Here is a 15,999-nt window from a genome sequence, read left to right as displayed (position 1 = left end):
TAATATAATAAATACGGCATTTCAATTCAATGTGGTAGGGAGAAGACATTCAACAAATTGCTTTAGGACAATTGATTACTTATATATGCAGGAAGTAAGTGTTATTCTTATCTTACACTACATACAAAATATATTTCATACACATCTAAGTGAAAAAAGTTACGAGGAAAAAAATAAACTATTCCGTCTACATTACCTCAAAGTACAGAAAGCATAACCAAGTTTAAGCCAAAAGCCATAAATGAAAGATAAAAATTAACTACATAAATCAATAACTTCTATACAGAAGACAAATTACAAATTAAAAATATATTTACAAGAGGCAAAACACACTAAACATTAGTATCTTTGATTAAGAACTCTTAAAAACGCTAAGAAAAAGAAAACAATTCAACAGAAAAAGCAGCCAAGGTCATGAACAATTCACCAAAAAAAATCCTGCTGAATGGCCAATAAACAAATAAAAAGATGCTCAAGTTCTCTAATAACCAAAGCAATGAATTATATTAAAATAAAAAATGAGTTGGGGCGCCTGGGTGGCTTGGTCGGTTAAGCGTCAGACTTCGGCTCCAGTCATGATCTCACAGTCCGTGAGTTCAAGCCCCGCGTTGCGCTCTGTGCTGACAGCTCAGAGCCTGGAGCCTGTTTCAGATTCTGTGTCTCCCTCTCTCTCTGCTCCTCCCCTGTTCATGCTCTGTCTCTCTCTGTCTCAAAAATAAATAAACGTTAAAAAAAATTTTTTTTTAAATAAAAACTGAGTAACTAGAAAATAACCTTTTTGTGGTATCTAGTGAAATAACTGACATATGAATGGAGCCATTATAAAGAAAAGCTTAAGGGGAAATTTTCCATTTAGATGATAACATCCTTATCAATCTTTGCATAACAAGAAGTTAGATGATAACATCCTTATCAATCTTTGCATAACAAGAAGTTAAAAAAAAAAATTCAAACACTGTGATTCTTATGAAGCACACAGCACCATTTAGGAAGAGTTCTTACCAAACAAGCTGAACTTGACACCTAGTCTCTAGAGCTCACTTCCATTTATAAGAAGTATAGGGGTTAAAGGAAAAAGTTAAAAACACCCCAAAAAACAAATAGACAAATCATGAATGTAGACCATTATATAGGACAATGGATTTAATTTATGCAACCTGGCAGTGGCAAGAGGAGAAAGAAGGTAGAAGGACCACTCTAGGTTTAAAAAAGCTTTAGAGATCCAATAAACATAATACGTGAACCAATCCTAACAAACCAACTTTACAAAGGTATTTTTTAAACAATCAGGGAGATCTAATTATGAACTGGGTAACATAACAAACAGTTCATTAGTTCATTAGATAATTTTATTAGGTGTGATAACAGCATTGTGATTATGATGTAGGAAAATATGCATGGATATTTGGTGATACTAAGGAATTATTTTATGTAGGTAGGACAGTAGCATCATTACAGTTATCATGGGAAAAGGAAGTCTTGTGTTCGAGATATATCTATAGAAATACTTACAGATAAAATGCTATATATATGGGATTTGCTTCAAAATAACACAGTGGGGTGAACTGAATTAGGTGGGAGTATGCCAAAGACCAACCAGAAGTTGTTAGTTGTTGAAACTGGGAGATGGATACATGAGGTTTCATTATGTTGTGCTCATTAAATAGAATGTGGGCCAATATCAAAGCCAGTAAGTATTCCATTCACATATTTAAGGCACCAAGTCAAATGAATGTAGTTTTAATTGGTCTTTAAATAAAAAATGTCACTGAAGGAGCTTTTTCCGAATAAAAGATCATAGTAGTTGGGTTCATTATGTGCATTGCCTTTATATATGTTTGAAATTTTCTGTACTAAAAAGCTAAAAAATGCTTAAAAGAAAGGAATTATTTGAATTTTTTAAATAGAAATACTGGGGGCGCCTGGGTGGCTCGGTTGAGCATCAGACTTTGGCTCAGGTCATGGTCTCATGGTTTGCAAGTTCGAGCCCCACATTGGGCTCTCTGCTGTCAGCGCTGAGCCTGCTTTGGATCCTCTGTTGGGCTCCTTTGTCCCTCTCCCTCCCTCCCTCTCTCTCTCTCTCTCTCTCTGCCCCTCCCCCACTAGCATTCTCTCTGTCTCTCTCTCTCTCTCTCTCAAATATCAACATTAAAAAAAAGGTAATACTGAAGCATGTCAGGGTGAGATGACAATATTTGGAATTTCCTTCAAAATACTTCAGAAAAACAGAAGAAAAGGACAAATGAAGCAAATGTGACAAAAATCTTGGTAAATAAATGTTGAGTCCAGTGATGGGTATACAGAGGTTCAATGTTCTCGTCTTTATCTTTGTGTATGTTTGAAAATTTTGATAACACAAAAATCTTTTTCATCTTGAGGACTGGGGAAAGTTCACTTTACTAATTCATTGTTGAAAAGTACATTCAGAAATGTTTGTTATCATATACACGGAAGCGTATATAAATCCCGTTTCTGGTGATGTTCTAGCAAAATTTACTAAAACTTTTAGTGTTCAAAAGCAAATGAGCAGAAAAAAGCTTTGGTGGGTCTTGTCGCGGTTCCCACCTTTGCCTTCATCTCTGCAGCATGGTTTTCATAACCCGGCAATTTGTGCACTCTGTGTGCTCCTCATCCGCTACCTCAGCCTCCGTGAAGAAAATCATCATCAACTACATGTTGGTTACTGGCAGCAAGATGATGGGCACTGACATCACCCAGGTTGCTGCAGCAACTGGCCACAACGGTGTTGGTGGACCAGACAGAGGACATGCTGGCAAAATCTAGAAATGAGATTGAGGAAAGCCTTAGGAAAGTGCCAGAGAAGAAGTCTGCATAAAACCCCAAGGCGGGTGATGAATTTGTGGAGAAGACCCTGAGCAACCTATCAACCAGCATGGATGCAGCATCCATAGTCCACAGCATGGACTTGGTGGTAGAGGCCATGCTGGAGAATTTAAAGATGAAGAATGACTTCTTCAAGAGGTTGAACAAGTTTGCCTCTGAACGTACAATCTTTGCCAGCAACACTTCCTCTCTGCAGTCTACAAACATAGCCAATGCCACCATAAGACAGGACTGATTCGCTGGACTCCATTTCTTCAACCCAGTGCCCTTGATAAAGCTTGTGGAGGTCATTAAAACACCACTGACCGACCAGAATACACCTGAATCTCTGACAGACTTCAGCAAAGCCCTGGAAAACCATCCGGTTTCTTGTAAGAACACATCTGAGTTTATTGTGAACTGTCTCCTAGTGCCATACCTCATGGAAGCAGTCAGGCTGCATGAATGAGTAATGCATCCAAAGGAAGATATCAACACTGCTATGAAGCTAGGAGCTGGTTACTCCATGGGCCCATTTGAGCTTGATTACATAGGGCCGGATACTACAAAGTTCATCATGGACAGGCGGCATGAAATGGAACCCTTTATTTCAACCCAGCCTGTCCTTGAAGAAGTTGGTAGCAGAGAATAAGCTTGGCAAGAAGACTGAAGAAGGACATTGCAAATACAAGTGAGGCACAGTTTCTCTGTCTCTGCGAAGAAACCCTGTAAGCAATGTACCAGCAGCCCCCCAAGTACCCATGGGAATGTTCTCTGGTCAGACATTCCCTCATACAGCATAGTCCGTTCGATGTGGGGTTTTTTTGTTTTGTTTTGTTTTTAATGTTAGAGACAGAGTGAAAGAGAACACATGCACACATGGAGAGGAAAAACAGAGAGACAGAGACAGAGACAGAATCCTAAGCAGGCTCTGCACTGTCATTGCGGAGCCTGACACGGGGCTCGATCCCACAGCCCCAGGATTATGACCTGAGCTGAAATCAAGAGTCAGAGGTCCAACCAATAGAGCCACCCATGCACCCCCAATGTGCATTTTGATTGTAATCTATCTGAAGTAATTATTTACACTAGTTATAATAAGAGTAGATTCCTCCATTGAGAACTAGTTCCCTTTTATATTCTGTTCATTCTGTGTATTTTCTAACAAGTTTTATAACTCTTGAAGCAAACATTTTTCTGAACCTTATCATTTTCTTCTTAAGGTTTATTTTGAGAAGGAGTGTAAGCGTGGGGAGGGGCAGAGAGAGAATCCCAAGCAGGCTCTGAGCTGTCAGCGCGCAGCCCAACACGGGGCTCAATCCCATAAAGCATGGGATCATGACCTGTGCTACAATCAAGTCAACATGCTTAACTGACTGAGCCACCCAGGTGCCCCAAACCTTATCATTTTCATAAAGAATTGCCTGGATCCATTCACTTGTAAAGGGGACAGCCCTTCCTCCTAGTGCGTGCTAAGTTCATCACTGCCAGACAGTAATGAGCCATTGGACACATATGTGGTGTGTCTGTGAATGCTAGAATGAGCAGCACTTGCACCTTACATTTTTGAGAACATATGCTACCTGCAGCTTCAAGCCTTACCCTACATTTTGGGCACAACATAAGATGTCATGTCTTTATTCAACTCCTGCTATTAGATTGGTAGGAATATCTCCATGGTTTGCAGGAAGAGGTGTTTTTTTTTTTAATTTTTTTTTTAATGTTTATTTATTTTTGACAGAGAGAGAGACAGAGCATGAGCAGGGGAAGGGCAGAGAGAGAGGGAGACACAGAATCTGAAGCAGGCTCCAGGCTCTGAGCTGTCAGCACAAAGCCCAACTCAGGGCTCGAACTCACAGACAGCGAGATCAAGACCTGAGCCGAAGTCAGACGCTCAACCGGGCCACCCAGGCACCCCGGAAGAGGTTTCATTCACATCCAAAATCTGAGTGATTATCGTCTCTTTTTTTTTTCATGAGAAATCATTGCTGCAAACTGCCTATAAATTGATTCTAATAAAATGCAATCTTTTAACCTGTGAAAATTTGAATTAAAATAAACATGAGTATAATTTAAAAAAAAAGCAAATGGGCAGAGGGCAAAGGAAAAAAGAGAGAGAGAAAGAGACAAAGAAACAGACTTTTAGCTGTAGAGAACAAATTGATGGTTATCAAAGGGAGGTGGCTGGGGAGATGGGTGAAATAGGTAATGAGGATTAAGGAGTACATTTGTTGTGATTAGCACCAGGTATCGTATGGAAGTAATGAATCACAATATTGTACACCTGAAACTTTAACATCGTATGTTAACTATACTGGAATTAAAATAAAAATTTAATTTAAAAAAAACTTTAAGTGTTCATACCCCGCCCTAGCATTTCTACTTCTAGGGATTTATTACACAGAAATACTCCTAAATTTTTAAGACAGTATCTACAAAGATGTTTGCAATGCAAAAAAAAAAAAAAAAAAGCTAGAAACAACTCGTGTTCAGTAATAAAGGTTATCCAAATTATGGTAGATCCATAAAATACTTTATGTTTGTTAAAGAGAATGAGGTAGATCAACAAGTACTGAAGTAGAATCATATCTAAGATAAATAGAGAAATGAACTACATAATAGTATACATATTGTAATATCTTTATAATTAAAATTTTGGAGAAAGAATAGGAAAGAAAATGTTAATACGTGTAAGAAAAAATATTTATATCAAATACATGTATCTGTGGAATATTAACCAGGAATATTAATTGGTGTAAATTAACCAGGAATACAATATATAACACACTCTAGCTTCTACATTAATTCTACCTATAATATTTGAATTTTGTGTAACAAACACATGCATAACTTTGTAATCAAAAGGAAAAGATTTACACTAAAAGCAAACAAACAATAAGTTATGTCATTCATTTGGTTTTAGTTCTACAATTTACAGTTTTAATTCTGAACATTTCTGGATTCATAGAGTCCTTTGAGAATCTAATGAAAGTTATAACTCTTTCTTAAGAAAAATATATACAGGGGCGCCTGGGTGGCTCAATCATTTAAGCATCTGGCTTCAGCTCAGGTCATAATCTCACTGCTCATGACTTTGAGCCCCACGTCCGTCTCTGTGCTAACAGCTCGGAGCCTGGAGCCTGGAGCCTGCTTCAGATTCTGTCTCCGTCTCTGGCTCTCTGTCTCTGTCTCACTCTCTCTCAAATATAAAACATATGAAAAGATTTTTTTAAAAACCATATTAAAAAAAGGAAGAAAGAAGGACCACAAAACAGAATGGTCACACACTGCTGAAGCCTATCTATCCTTAATGTTAGGTCAACAGATTACAGTGTAGAGAGATACAGATTTCCTCAGTCCTCAAGGCAGACAGATGGGCAGGGTCGGAGCAGCCTCCTCAATTGCTTCTGTGGCCCATCCAAATATCATTTCCATGTCTAGCATACTATGAAAAAGGTTAGGAAGTACTGTATCTTAAGGTCCAAACCTTTATTTTAAAGGTAAATATGGTTGGGGTACCTGGGTGGCTCAGTCGGTTAAGTATCCGACTTCAGCTCAGGTCATGATCTCATGGTTCATGGGTTCGAGCCCCATGTCGGGCTCTTTGCTGACAGCCCAGAGTCTGGAGCCTGCTTCTGTATCTCCCCCTCTCTCTGCCCCTCCCCCACTCTCACTCTGTCTCTCTGTTTCTGAAAAATAAATAAACATTAAAGATAAATAAGGTTGTGTCAAGATGGCCAAGTAGTTTAAGGCACCAGACTCAAGCACCTGCTTCATAAAGATAAATATGAACTTAAGAACATCTTTCAGCTGTGACACACAAAATCTAATAAGCAAAATCAAGGAAAGATTTCTATTTTTAAAAGCTTAAAAAAAAAAAAAAAAAAAAAAAAAGCCTGGCCTGTGTGACAGGTTAGACAAGTGGTGATCGAAGATAATTTAATTATACTGCTTACAAGGATAAATATGAAGAACAAACAACAGATGAAAGGAAAGCCAGAAGAGAAGAATGGGAACACATACACTAAAGGATGCAATGAAAAACTTGACAGTTGAAAAGCAGGAAAAGAGAAAGGATTAGATGAAGGAGGGCACAGAAAGCTCTCTTAGACACTTTCCACGTAGAAAAGAAATGAATTCAAAAGTGCTACTGGGCAGCCAGTGAAGAACAATTTGAACAGTGTCAAGTGGCATCAAAGAGTGAAATTTCAACCTTGAACTAACTTTGCCCAAGGAACAAGAGTGGTCTAAGCAACCTAGGGACTGGGATTACAGGAGTATATCAGATGGCTATTGACTGAAAAAATTAATAGCCAGAAGACTTAAGGACCAAGCTCTGAGAGCTAGTTAAAATAATGTAAGACTGTGCAATACTGGTATAACGCATTATAAGATCAACAAAATTGGTTTTCATATTTCAAACTGATCATAGTGTGGTAACTAAAGCATCTTACATATTACATAGCAAGTGTTCAATGAAGACTTGAGGAAATGAATGAATCTAATAATAGAACACCAAGATGATTTCAAGGGCAGCCAGTTAAAAAATAACCAGACTTCCTGTGAACAACAACAACAACAACAAAAAGGACTAGACACCCATTTAATAATACGAGCTTTTCAATTATATTTTAAAGAACCACTGTATGCCTGACACTGACAACTTAGGCCCCAGGAATACAGGGGCCTTGCTCTCATGGAGCTAACTTTCTACTGGGGGAGTGAGTAGAAGATGACAGAGAAAGAAACAAAAACATAAATATGAATAATAAGCTCTACAAAAATAATTTGACAGCATGATTTACAGAATGTGTCTACCAGGCTCCTTTAAATTGGGTTTGAAATGGAAGGCCTTTCCGAAGAGGTAATATTTAGGATACAGGCCAAATGACATAAAGAAGCTAGGCTAGGCACACCAAGCTCTGTAGGTGTATTGTCAAGAGGTCTGACAAAAGCCAACTGCGTATAAACAGGTATGAAAGATCTCTCCCCAAGTGAACAGGAAGAGGCCTTTCTAGACAACTGGTATGGCTCCAAAGAAAAAATGAGGCAGAAAGTAATGTGTTCACAATAGCAGCTCACAGATCACAGATACTTTCTTCAAAGAATCCAGCAGTTTTGAATGATTAAGAAGATTAAATATTCCTTAGTGGAGCAGGATGTTATGGCAATAATAGAAAGGTTGAACAGAACTACAGAAACAGTTAATAAAATAACCTCTCCAAATTTTATTTTACCTCAACTTTTTAAAATTTTTCATTGAAATCTAACTGACAGAAAATTTCCAAAAAAATAAGTGCAGCTCAGTGAAGTATCACAAACAGCACACCTATGTAACCAACTAGATCTAGAAACAAAACATTCCCAGTATCCCAGAAACTCTCCTTGTGACTCCTACAATACTGAGTTTAAATGACTAAAAGCGGAATTCCAGGATTCTGAGAGAAGGGAGGAGATAGGATGGGAAGGGAGTGGACAGGACCAGAGAGGAGAGAAGGGAAGAAAGAAAAAAGGACCAGAGATTCCTGGTGGTCCATTTGCAAATTATTAAGACTTAGTTGGGGGGGGGAGGGGGGGGGGCCTAGGACGGTAAGAAAAGGCCAATTCAAATAACTCAAGCACATATTTCAAAAATTAGAAAAGCATCTAAGATAAGCTCCCCTAAAAATCAGACTGTGGCATATACATCCCATTCCCAAATAGCACAAATTACACACATATGCACTATTCTGCATATAATTTAAGGTAATTCACAAAGATCCCTGGAAAGACAGGCATCCCATATTAAAAGCCCTTGAAATAAACTGTTCTCTTCATTTTACAGATGGGGAAACCTCAGAAACACTAAATGACATGCCTAACTAGTAAAATTGTTTAAAAAAAAAATTCCTAAAGATGACAAAAGACATACCGTAAAGATATATGGTTTCCACTAAATTGACCTATATATTTAATATGACCTCAGTAAAAATACCAGTAAGGAATAAACAAGGTCACTCTGAGATTCCTATGGAAAAGAAAGGTTAAGAAAATTTTGAACAATAAGACTAATAATAAAATAGCTTTACCAGATATTAAAACTTACTTTAAAATAATCAAAACTGTGGTAGACAGCTTTTAGGGAGCTTACATTTTAGAAGACAGTAATAGACATTAATGATAAACATAATTAAATAAACATAAAGTAAAGAAAGGTGAAGTTAGGTCAGAAATTCAGTTCCAAATTCACCTATATGTGTTCTTATGCCATTTCTCTAGATATACAGTTCTGCATCTCTAATTTGTACAGCTTAAAGTATTAATTCATCTCATGTCTAAAATTATTAGAAATAAAGAAAACAAATTCCATCTATATAGATTTAATATTATTTGGTGAGGCCTAAAGTACTACCAAAACAAAAGCAAAATATTTATGAAAACTCTAAGTTCTAAATTCAGTCACAGTGTGCATATAGGATCAGAAGACATGTAAATTAGAGATGTACAGTAAATTAGAAGACATGTAAATTAGAGATGTACAGTAAATTAGAAGACAGCAAAATTAGAAATGTACATGTATTAAAGTATTAACATAGTAAATAAATTATATTGAATGCTCAAGGGCAGAAAGGAAACAATGTGGTAATGGTACATAAAAAGGTCTATCAATGGACAAATTAATTATTGTGAATCCAAATACAGAATCAAATCCATATGGAATTTAATTCATGACAAGGCAGATTTCAATCTATGAGGAAAACATGGTTTATTATGAATGATATTGAGATGAATTGAGTAACCAGCAAAGATTCGGGGGAGGAGTAATCTCCTCACAACTTCTACCATGATAACAGATAAATAAGACCCATATCAAACTTCTACAGATGAAAAATATCAGAAATGAAAAATACACCACACAGGATAATAGTAGATTAGACACTAGAAAAAAAAAAGATGAGAGATTTAACTAACCTAACAATAAGAAATGGGGCGTCTGGGGGGCTCAGTTGGTTTAGCATTTGATTCTTAACTTAAGGTCAGGTCATGATCCCAGGATCATGGGACTGAGCCCTGTGTCAGGCTCTGTGCTAAGCATGGAGCCTGCTGAAGATTGTCTCCCTCTCTCTCACTGCCCCTCTCCCCCGCTCATCCATGCACATGTGCACACGCTCCCTCTCCTCACTAAAATAAATAAATAAAATTATTTAAAAAATAAGAAACTATCCAAAATAAAGCACAGAGACTGAGAACATAAACAAAACTTATGTGAAGAGTGACAATAACAAGCAGTCTTGCATTACCCTGGAAACCCAAAAGGGGAAGAGGGGAGAAAACACAAATATCTGAAGAATTGCTGAAGTTTCCCCAAATTTGCTGAAAACCATAAAATTACAGATCCAAGAACTCATCAAATCCCAACCAGAATAAACTTTTTTTAAAGCCATACAAAGGCACTTCATAATCAAACTGCTGAAAACCAGTGGTAAGAAAATCTTCAAAGTGGGGCGCCTGGGTGGCTCAGTCGGGTTAAGTGTCCAACTTCAGCTCAGGTCATAATCTCGCAGCTCGTGAGTTGGAGGCCTGCGTCGGGCTCTGTGCTGAGAGATCAGAGCCTGGAGCCTGCTTCGGATTCTGTGACTCCCTCTCTCTCTGCCCCTAACCCACTCGCATTCTGTCTCTGTCTCTCTCAAAAATAAATAAACATTAAAAAAAAAAATTTTTTTTTTTAAAGAAAATCTTTGGGGCACCTGGGTAGCTCAGTCAGTTGAGCGTCCAACTTCAGCTCAGGTCACGATCTCACAGTTCGTGAGTTCGAGCCCCACACCGGGCTCTTTGCTGATGGCTCGGAGCCTGGAGCCTGGTTCGGATTCTGTGACTCCCTCTCTCTCTGCCCCTCTCCCACTTGTGCTCTGTCTCTCTCTGTCTCTGTCTTTCAAAAATAAATAAATGTAAAAAAAATTTTTTTTCATTTAAAAAAAAAATAAAAAGAAAAAAAGAAAATCTTCAAAGCAACCAGAAGAAAATGACCCATTATGTACAGAGCAACAAAAATACAAAGGACAGCAGACTTTTCAACAGGAACTGTATAATCAGAACACAATGTAGAACCATATTTAAAGCGCTAGAAGAAAAAAAGCAAACCTGTGACTCTAGAATTCTTACCTCAAAGAAAACACCCTTCAAAACTGAAGGTAAATGAAAACTTTCCAGACAAAATCTTTCCAGAGAAAATTCATTGCTATCATACCTGTACCATAAGAAATATTAAAGGAAATTTTTCAAGCAATATTATGATAAGCCCACATGGCAGGAAACTGATCCTCCTGTCAACAGTCATGTGAGTGACCCACCTTGAAGGTGGATCTTCCAGTCCCTGGAAGACTGTAAACCCAGCCAAGGTTTTTACTACAACCCCATGAGACACTATGCCAAAACAACCCACATAAGCCACTTCCAAATCCCTAGTCCATAGAAACTATGAGATGACAAATTTTTATTGTTTGAAGCTTCTAAGTTTCAGAGTGATTTGTTACACAGTGATAGATAACTACCAAAAACACTATCAACAAACTAGACCTAACCAACAATAATAGAACACTACAAACTACAACAGCTAGAAGCTCATTCCATTGTTCATAAAATATATCCTAATAAATACCTTTTTTTCATTTTTAAGAAGTACTGGGATATTACTGACTGACAGAATTATGTAGTCAAACACACAGACCTTTTCAAATGATCTACACTGTATGTGTTTATCAACATACATATCAATATACCCACTCTCCATCCTCTTCTTCCTACTGAACTGTGACCCTCAAAAATTCATACATTGAAGTCCTAACCCCCACTGTGACTGTATGTGGAGACAGGACCTTTGAGGAGGTAACTAAGGTTAAGTGAAGTCATAGAGTGGAGCCCTAATCCAATACAACTAGTGTCACTATAAGAAGAGAAAAATAGGGCCGCCTGGGTGGTTCAGTTGTTCGAGCGTCTGACATCAGCTCAGATCATGATCTCATGGCTCATGGGTTCAAGACCCGCATCGGTCTCTGTGTTTACAGTTCAGAGCCTGAAGCCTGCTTCAGATTCTGTGTCTCCCTCTCTCTCTGCCCCTCCCCCACTCGTACTCTGTCTCTCAAAAATAAACATAAAAAAAAAAAAGAAGAAGAGAAAGAGACACCAGGGTTACACACATACACACAGGAAAGACCATGTGCAGATACAGGGAGAAGGCAGCCATCTATGGCCCAGGAGAGAAGCCTCAGTAGAAACCAAACCTGCCAGCACCTTGATCTTAGACTTCCAGGCTCCAGAACTGTGAAAAATAAATTTCTACTGTTTAAGCCCCCCTGTCTATGGTATTATGTTATGGCAGCAAGCTAATATACTCCCTCAATGGGACACAACTGCCTAAATACACAATGGAGCCCGCCTTATGGCCAGCACTGAAATTAGTCCAAACCAGACTGATGGCTTTTCAGTACTGACAAGCAGAAAATATCAATGAATGGTATATGGATCTTACCACTTTATGGTATTGAAACATTTTAAATGAACATTACACAAACTATGTTCTCAGACCACAAAGCAATTAAAATGGAAATCAGTAACAGACATAGGCTTAAAAATCCTTAAAAATTTGAAAATTTACACACCTGCAAACAATGCATGGACCATGCTTAGTGCTTGGCTAAGTACTAAAGCAATGGATATTCTCATTGTACTGACGGAGAAGAGTGTAAATTAACATACCAAATATGAGGACAATTTGGCAATATTGTATTAAAGGTATAAATGCATACCTATTTCACCCAGTAATTCAAGGAATTAGAGTCAGGACTGCCCAATTTCTGATCTAGAACTTTTTCACAAAACCTACGAGAACATTTTTTCAAGGTACAAAGAAAAAATTTTCATATGGTGTCCAGATGAAAGAGTTAAGCTGTAAGATGTAGTATAGCCAAAATAATAAAATATTATAACCCCCATAGTTTTCAACAGCTTGAACAATCAAAGAGAAAAATAAAATAAAATAAAAAATTTTTAAAGGGGGTGAATTCAAAAAATTCTACCAAGCAGGACACAAAGACTGGCACTTAGCCAGGGAGCATAGCCTAGGGACCCACCCAATCAGGGCTGATTAAGGACCTAGCCTGTGGCCCCACCCAATCACAGAGTCCAGCTAGCTACACTACCTGGCCAGGAAGCACAGCCTGCGATTCTGTCCAACCAGAGATTATTATGGAGCCCAGCCAATGGCCCTGCCTGACCATAGAACCCAGCCAGCAGCCCCACCTGAATGCAGACCCATCTGACAGTAAAACCCAGCCAGGGGACCCCTCTCAACTTAAGAGCACAGGCAGTGGCTCCACCCAACCAGACACCCTGAAGTGCTGCTTGCCAATGAATAGTATCAGCTGGCCCATTCAGAATCCCAGGCTGAGGTGAATGAAGAAAATCTTTCCCTACCAAGGTGAACATGTAAAGACTGGAAAAGGAGACCACTTCCTCAAATGCACACATCCCAACATAAGTATAGAAGGATCAAGAAGAATCAGGTAAACCTGAAACCACCAAAGGAAATCAATAAGGTTCCTCTATGAAGAAATGGAGATGAACTGAATGACAAAGAATTCAGAATAATCCTCTTAAATAAGTTTTGTGAACTACAAGAAAACCCTGATAGAAAATAAGCAAAAATACAGGGAAAATACATGAATAAAATAAGTTCAAGAAGACATGAAAATCATGCAAAAAACAAACAGAAATTCTACAGCTGAAGAATATAACTGAACTGAAAAATTCAACAGAACTATTCAATAGCAGACTTCACCAGGAAAGAATGCATAAAAACAAGACATGTCATTTGAAATCTCCAGTCAGCAGAGCAAGAGGAAAAAAGAATAAGAAAGAATGAAGAAAGCTACAGGACTCATAAGACACGACTCAAACAAACAACATACATCATTATAGGAATCACAAAAGGAGGACAGAGAGAAGGGGACCAAAAGTCTATTTAAAGAAATAATGGCTGGGACGCCTAGGTGGCACAGGTGGTTACGCATTTGGCTCTAGGGGCGCCTGGATGGCTCAGTCAGTTGAGCGTCCCACTTCGGCTCAAGTTATGATCTTCTGGTCCATGAGTTTGAGCCCTGTGTTGGGCTCTGTGCTGACAGCTCAGAGCCTGGAGCCTGCTTCAGATTCTGTGTCTTCCTCCCTCCCTGCACCTCCTCCATTTGCACTTTGTCTGTCTGTCTGTCTCTCTCTCTCTCTTTAAAATATATTTTTAAAAATATATTTTTTAACAAAAAAAAAGCATTTGACTCTTGATCTCAGCTCAGGTCATGATCTCACAGTTTGTGAGTTTGAGCCCCACATGGGCCTGTGTGCTCATGGAGCAGTCTGCTTGGGATTCTATCTCTCCTTCTCTCTGCCCCTTCCAGCTCGTGCCTTCTCTCTCTCTCTATCTCTCTCAAAATAAACTTAAAAAATTTTTTTTCAAATAAAGAGATAATGGCCGAAAACACCCCAAATTTGGGGAAATAAAAAGAACACCAAGACTCAGGAGGCCCTAAAGTCCCTAAGTAGGTTTAGTCCCAAAAGGTCTACATTGAGACCCATTATCATTAAGTTATCAAAACCACATATCTGACAAAAGACAAGTATCTAGAATATATTAAGAAATCTCAAAACTCAACTGTAAAAAACAACAACAACAAAAATTCAATTAGAAAGTAGGCAAAAGAGGGACACCTGGGTGGCCCAGCTGGTTGAGCATCTGACTTTTGATTTTGGCTCAGGTCATGATCCCAGGATCCTGGGAACAAGCCCCACATTGGGGTTTAGGATTCTCTCTCTCTCTCTCTCTCTCTCCCTCTCCCTCTCCCTCTCTCTCTCTCTCTCTCCCCCTCTGCCCTTTTCCCCCACTTGTGTGCTCTCACTCTCTCTTGCTCTAAAAGGAAAATAAACAGCAACACAATAATATAATAAGAAACTGTGATACTTCACTCTCAACAATGGATAGATCATCCAGACAGGAAATTAATAAGGAAACAGCAGATGGGAACAACACTATAAACCAAACAGATGTAACAGACACATACAGAACATTCCATCCAACAGTGACAGAATACACATTCATCTCAAAACAGAACATTATCCTAAAAAGATCATATGTTAGACCACAAAACAAGTCTTAACAAATTTAAGAAACTGAAATTACATCTTTTCTGAACACAATGAAAACTATAAAACTAGAAATCAATAACAGGAGAGAACCTGGGATTCTCACAAACACACAGAAATTAGACAATAAACTCCTGAACAACCAACAGATCGAAAAAGAAAGGAAAATAAAAAAATATCTTGAAACAAATGAAAATGGAAACAAACCAAACTAAAACCTACAAGATGCAGAAAAAGCAGGTATAAGAGGGAAATTTATAGCTATAAATGTCTACATTAAGGAAAAAGAAAGATTACCAATAAACAACCTACCTTGACATGTCAAGGAACGAGGGGGGAAAAAAAGAAAGAACAAAGCCCAAAGCAGAAGGAAGAAAACAGAACAGAGCAGAAATAAATGAAATTAAAAATGGAAAACCAATAGAAAAGAACAACAAGACTAAGAGTTGGTTTTTTGCAAAGATAAACAAAACTGACCAATCTTTAAGTAGACTAATCAACAGAAAAAGAACGATGACTCAAATTAATAAAATTATAAATGAAAGAGAAGAAATTACAATTAGTAGCACAGAAATACAAAGGATAAGAGTCTACTACAAACAATTAAATACCAAAAATTTGACAATCTAGAATAAATGGATAAATTCCTAGAAACATACAACCACTAAAGACTGAATCAATGAAAAAAACCAGAAAATCTGAACAGACCAATAACATAAAGAGACTGAATCAGTAATCAAATCCCTCCCAGACAAAAAAGCCCAGGACCAGATGGCTTCACTGGTGAATTCCGCCAGACATTTAAAGAAGAATTAATGCCAATCCTTCTCAAATTCTTCCAAAATACCGAAGAGGAATGAACACTCTCAATTTCATTTTGCGAGGCAAACATTACTCTGATAAGACACTAAAAGAAAAGAAACTTACAGGCCAATATCCCTGATGCATATTGATGCAAAAATTCTCAACAAAATGCTAGCAAACTGAACGCAACAGCACATGAAAAAA

General features: G+C 38.0%; 1 protein-coding gene and 1 pseudogene across 3 annotated transcripts in view; one reads left to right on the top strand and one right to left on the bottom strand.

The window, feature by feature from the left end:
- UBR3 (ubiquitin protein ligase E3 component n-recognin 3) overlaps positions 1-15,999 on the bottom strand; it is a 235,953-nt gene that overhangs the window by 201,331 nt on the left and 18,623 nt on the right. The gene's annotated exons all lie outside the window — the stretch shown is intronic.
- LOC122226219 lies at positions 2,172-3,679 on the top strand (annotated as a pseudogene).

The sequence above is a fragment of the Panthera leo genome, chromosome C1 (assembly GCF_018350215.1).
Source record: "Panthera leo isolate Ple1 chromosome C1, P.leo_Ple1_pat1.1, whole genome shotgun sequence".
Classification (NCBI taxonomy): domain Eukaryota; kingdom Metazoa; phylum Chordata; class Mammalia; order Carnivora; family Felidae; genus Panthera; species Panthera leo.
Note: the sequence above shows the minus strand (reverse complement) of the source record. Positions and strands in the feature narration are given on the sequence as shown.